A 6,041-nucleotide genomic window follows, 5' to 3' on the forward strand; every position below is an offset into this window, starting at 1 on the left:
GCTCTGCAGTCCTCCCCGTGTCTCCTCCTTGGACTAGGCCACAGAGCCTGGAGCACCCGTCCGCCTGGGGTGGCGGGGGCGGGGGCCATCCGTAGTTCCTCTCCCTGGTCGTCTGCGGGGGCCCTGTCCCCATCTGCACAGCCAAGGCCCCGCCCACAGGGCCACCCACCTGGGCCTGGAATTTCTGACAGTGGAGCAGTGTTAGGGAACCATCAAAGCGGGGCTTCAAAACCAATTGTTTTAAGAATTTGGCTTTTTTTTTTTTTTTCACCAGCATCCAGATAGTCATAATTTTGGACTTTGTTACACCGATGAGTGGCTTAATGTTGTATTTTGCTGAATTTTTTGTCAAGGAGGATCATAACTTTTTGGCAAGGGCTCAACACACACATGCTGGCTGAATGAATGAATGATCAAGGTACGGACAGCATGGTGCCCTCACTCGTGGGTCCCCCTTTAGGAGGAGGCCGGGGACCCATGGACTGCGCCCCCACAGACCCGGCCCCATGAGCTCCACGTCGTCCAGACAAGTCATGGCCAGCTCACCACACACGCCCTTCCCACTGACCCTCAGCCCACCCTGCACACTGGGGGACTCTGCCCAAGTCTCCTGGGGAGCCCCTCAAAGAGCCCATACCAGGTCACGTGTTGACTCAGTAAGTGGTTCGCATCCTGTGCAGGACGTGTCCCACCTTCCCAGAGCCAGAGGTGACCTACAGGTGCCCCTGCGGGCTGCCTGCCTCCTGGCTGTGGTGGGGATTCGCCACTGGGGAGCCCTGCAGGAAATGGGGGGCATTTATTCTCCCAGCCTCCCATGTAGGACCCTCACCCACAGGTCTCAGCTCCTGTTGGGCATCCTTCCATGGTCTTCTCACATGTAAGGATGGACCCCAATTTATCCTCAGTGGCTCACCTATACCCTGATCACACCTGAACCCCTTTATTCAGCTCTCTTCAAATTTCCCAGTTTGAGGGTGCCGTCTGTCTCCTACCTAGAGTCTAACTGACACGAATCCCTAACTTGGATCTTATAGCAAAATAAACCCTAAATGGGTCAAAGATACAAACATTTAAAAATAACCATAAAAGTACTAGGGGAAAGCATGGGGACAGCACTACGAGCTCACAAAGCCCAAACCATAGAAGATTAAGCACCTCACGTGATAAAACGTTTCACATGGCAAAACTGCTTTAAACAAAGGCAAGAGTCAAATAACAAACAAGGAAAAATTCTTACAAATATTTAGGGATACAGCCTTACTATGTAAAGAGACTGTAGAAACCAATAAAATCCAACAACCCAATAAAAAAAATGGGTCGAGGATATAAACAGTTTACAGAACAAGGGGAAAATATAACTTTTAAAGATGTGAAAAGTTGTTCAACCTGAGTCATGGTAGGAGAAATGCAATTTTAGACTGTGGACTTTCCTTGAAACCGCAGATTGGTGAAGGGGCAAAGCTCTCCTCTGCGGATGTGAGATGGGTGGGCCTCGTGGGAAGGACCTGGGGACAGAGCGCCCCCACTGCTGTGGGCGTGTCCCACGAGCTGGTGGAAGGCGGGCACAGCTGCTCTCCATCTTCCCAAGTTAAACCGCACTCTCGCTTTCGCCAGCACCAACAGGAGTCCTGTTCTTACCTAGGACATTCTTACCTTTGGGAACGCACAGGGCAAGGACGTTGCTGCCACCACTGCCCCTGAAAAAAGGTTGGAGACAACCTGCCAATCAGCTCACACAGAACCACCCCCAAGTCTCACGAGCGACCCATGGCAGGACTGATGGCTCTCCTGACTGAGCAGCAGGGGGCACCATGTCCCTCCATTGCGCCTTTCTCTTTGTAACTTGTCTTCATGTGTGACTTATTCCCCCTCCACCCCAAAGAGGTAAAATATTAAAATGTTTAAATATACAGTTTTGAATTCCCACTTCTGTTGCCAATCCCAGAGGTTCTGACCCTGGGAACCAGGGGTGAGGAGCCCTCAAAAGATTCAGAAGCGGTGGTGGGTCCGGTCTGGGAGCAGCAGCAGGCTGCCACTTCCTTTCTCACGGAACGGAACGAGTCCCAGCACCCCACATATGAGTGTACCCCAGGCCCTGCAGGCGGCCCCGTGGGCAAGTGTGAGGAGACACTGCCACCGTCTGGTGGAGAAGGGAGGGGGCACAGTCTGGGGGTGCAGGTGGGGTCCGAGGACCCTGTTAAAGCCTGGGGTCCCTCCAGGGCCACGCTGTAAGGGTCCCCGGGGCCCACACTGCTGGTCTGAACGTGTCGGCGTGCTTGCTGGGCTTCAGGAGGCGGTCTTCAGCCTCCTGCCCTGCCCGGAGCACAGGCCCAACCAGACGCCTCAAGCACCGCGCGGTCATGGTGACCAGACAGCCCACTTCGTCCACCCGCAGACCTGCGTCTTCTCCACCATGGGGCCTACACTGCAGGGCATGTACCCTGCAAGGCACACACAGCGCGTGCTTCCATCCCGCACGTGTCTGCTCTGCGAGGGACGCACCTGGTGATGGCGGCACGGGCATGTGCGAACACACACGCACTTACATTGCCTTCTGCGGACTAAGTGACTGTGCAGCCATCCAGGACAGATGCGCCAGTGCTCCGCCTTCATCGCCCAACACAGTGTTCCAGGGCCCCCTGCCCACCCACCAATCCCCCACCCCCGCGCAGACGTGCCCCATCCACAGCCCCCTGCCCTGACGCCCTGCCACCCTTTCCACCCCCACAACCCCTGCGCAGACTCGCCCGTTGTCCACGGCCCTGGAGTGATAACTACACCCTGAGTAAAGTCTTTGAGGTGAGGATCATAACTTCACAAATTTCTCTTTTAATATTTTCGAGAATGAGTTTTGTTGTTGTTGTTTTTGGATTCGGGTTTTTTTTCAAAAGCTTCCCATTGCTTTTAGGAAAAAGTCCACACTCCTCTCTGTGACTCACCCCCTCCCACCAGGCCCAACCCCCTCAACGCTTGGGGGGGGGCGGAGCTTGCTCACGGAGGCCCCTCCCATGCACACTGCATGAGTTTCCTGAGGACTTCCGAATGAGGGAGTGCCAGTCATCTGGTGGCTTTAAACCATCAGAGATTTATTCTCACAGTCTGGAGAGAGGAACTCCAAATCCAGGTGTAAGCAGGGCTGCTGCCTTCAGGGACTCCTGCCTCCGCCGGCTTCCATTGGCCCAGGCGTCCTTGGCCTGTGGACACATAGCCCCAGTCACTGCCTGCGTCATCACCTGGCATCCTTCCTCTGTCTTCCATGTCTGTGTCCAAATTCCCTCTTCTTATAAGGAGTGGACTCTGGTCTGACTGTGTGCTAAAATCACATCTGTAAAGACCTGACCTCCGTGTAGGAGTACACTCACATTCCCGGGGTTGGGACTTCCGCATGTCTTTCTGCAGGCACATTCACCCACTCACTCGCTAATGGAGAAAGCAGTAAAATGTTACAACCCAGTTCAAAGAAGAGCCCAAACCACGGACACATCCGGAGGCAACCAGGGATCCTGCAATGGATTTGTCAGCAGCAGCAAAACCGGTGAAAACCCAAAGCATAGTCCTCATTTGCTTTGCACTGGACACGGCTGATTTGCATTTCTATGAAGAGTTGTTTGCATTACTATCAATTTTCTGCAATTATAGAGCATTAAAATAGTTCAAAGATAATGAAAGACAGAAAATCTGGAAGAGTAAGCCAACAGGACACCCAGTTAATTTTTTTGACATTTCAGACTTTTGCAATTTATCCTGACAAAATTTCAAACAAAAGTGGAGAGAACCGAGGGCAGGCCTTGCCTGCCTTGTACACCCACACTCACTGCGTCACCTTGAAGCAAATCCCAAACACAATCACACCATCTCATTCACCAACATTGAAATGCATAGCGTTAAGGCTGTTAGAGACAGAAGTGCCGTGACCCTACTGGATAGCCGAATAATCACTCGCTGTCAAGTGGAGAATGGACTGAAGGAGCAGGAAGAAGTCCCAGCCCAGTGCACACGACACACACAGTGCACACACGCGTGTCCACCACGGAAGCTCCCCCACTGCAGGGTGACAGCTTCGCACGGAGCTCAGGTCCCCAGAGCCCCTCCGGATGCCATTTCCTGGAACCCTTCCAGCGGCCGTGCCCCTCTCAGGCCTGACCGGTGCCGCTACCCTCAGGCTCCTGCCTCAGCTGCTGTCCCTCTTGGGCCTCCAACTGCCCAGACGCCTGTCCACCCCAAAAGCCTCCTGGGCCCTCTCCTCTGCTATCTGGAGATGTAGGCTTTGGCCACCAGTGTCACCCTGATCACTGCACACTGCCCCTGCCCAGCTGAGGCCTCCCCTGGGGCCCAGGTTAGTTTGGGGCACTTGAGGCCTATTAAGCTCCTCCGTCATCACCATGTCTGCTGGTAGCTGAGACTCCAGGTCTCCATCCTTCTGTCCTTAGGGACGCTAGCATCCATAATTGTCCTCCAAGTCACACCCCCTTGTTCCCTGCCAGTGCTGCCCTCCCCACATTGGGCTGGGGTCTCAATAGCTCCTGCTCCCACTGGTCACCCGCTGCCAGCCTGATGCTCTGTCCACCTTCCATCCAGCAGCCAGGATGACTTTTGAAACAGAAACGTGGCCATGTCACTCCTCTGCCTAAAACTGTCTGTGGCCCCCAATGCCCACAGATAGAGTCCCATCCTGGTCTCCTCCCAGCGCAGCCCTGCCGGCCCTCAAGCCTCACCCCTTCCCTGGCTCCAGCCTGAGACACACACAATTCCCCCACCCTCCTCTCCTGCACCCCTGCTCACCCCTAACACAGCTCAGAGGCCACCTCTCCAGGAAGCCAGACCTATCCCCATCAAGGTTGGCCCGTCACAGGCAAGCCTCTAACATGACAAACATCAACTCCATAATGGAACTCCTTGGGGACGGGGACTCACTTGTCCCTGAGTCCTCAGAGTTCACAGATGCGTCGAATGAACCATGTGCAGTCCTGTCACCAAGCCTGGGGTCCCACCACTGAGGCCTCCTTCGGGTACGTCCAGTTATTCCTTAGAAGGTGCTGAGGAACCTGGGCTGAGGTCACAGGGCACCCCTGAGTCACCCCCATGCCAACTGTTCTGTCCCCTCTACAGCAGTGCTCAGAGCTGGCCACTGGGGACAGGGTTGGGCTGCGTCGTGCAGGACGCAGGCCAGCCTGGGCCGTGAAGGAGGCCCTGCTGTCTACCCCCAGCCCTGGGGGAAATGGGTGCCCGCCAAGTTGGGCAGAGCTAACCCAGGAGGGCCTTCTGGAAGAGGGGGGCTTCAAGGTGCTTTCCCTCCAGGGCAGAGCCCCATACCTTGGGCCAGTGGCTGGCCTCCAGGTCTCTCACCTTCCTGCACAGGCTGGTGATCCCCACACACACCACCTCCAGGAAGCCCTCTCTTCCCGCCGCCTGCAGCTTACAGTCTCCTGTCCCCCTCACAGTGACGTGAGCCCAGTGTTCGCTCCAAGGGTCCATCTTAGCTGCCTGATTTCAAGGCTGGAGCCCAGGTCAGGTGGAGGTGTAGCATCAGCTGGCACTGGGCCCAAGCTTGGCCTGTGTCGTCTCACCCTAATCCTCCCACACCCCCAATTTGACACATGAGGACTAGGAGAGTTAGGTACCTCACCTGGGTCACATAGCAAGGACAGAGCTGGCTCTACACCTGCACTCCCAACCGTCATGTGGAGCTGTGGACAGAGACCTCGGACAGGACCCATCTCCACAGCAGCAGCCACCGGCTCTGAGGGTCTCCGGGGTGACAGTGTGAGCTCACACCCACCCTCCTTGACCCGCAAAGAAAGCAGATTCCCTGAGTTTGCATCTGCCTGCGGAGGGCCAGGTCCTGAGGGGCCCGGGGGTCTCGGAGGGAAGGCCCCTGGCGTCTTCTGTGGTACTGCTGATGGTGACTGAGACCCAGCATCTCTTGGTATCAGGGACAGAAAACGGGTGAGTTGGTACCTCTGCCAGCGCCTGGCACACCACAGGTGCCCAGAGAAACTGGGAGGCAGCCCCCGGGCCACACCAGGCAGCCTTCCCAGGGG

Source organism: Hipposideros armiger, unplaced genomic scaffold (genome assembly GCF_001890085.2).
Source record: "Hipposideros armiger isolate ML-2016 unplaced genomic scaffold, ASM189008v1 scaffold_32, whole genome shotgun sequence".
Lineage (NCBI taxonomy): Eukaryota > Metazoa > Chordata > Mammalia > Chiroptera > Hipposideridae > Hipposideros > Hipposideros armiger.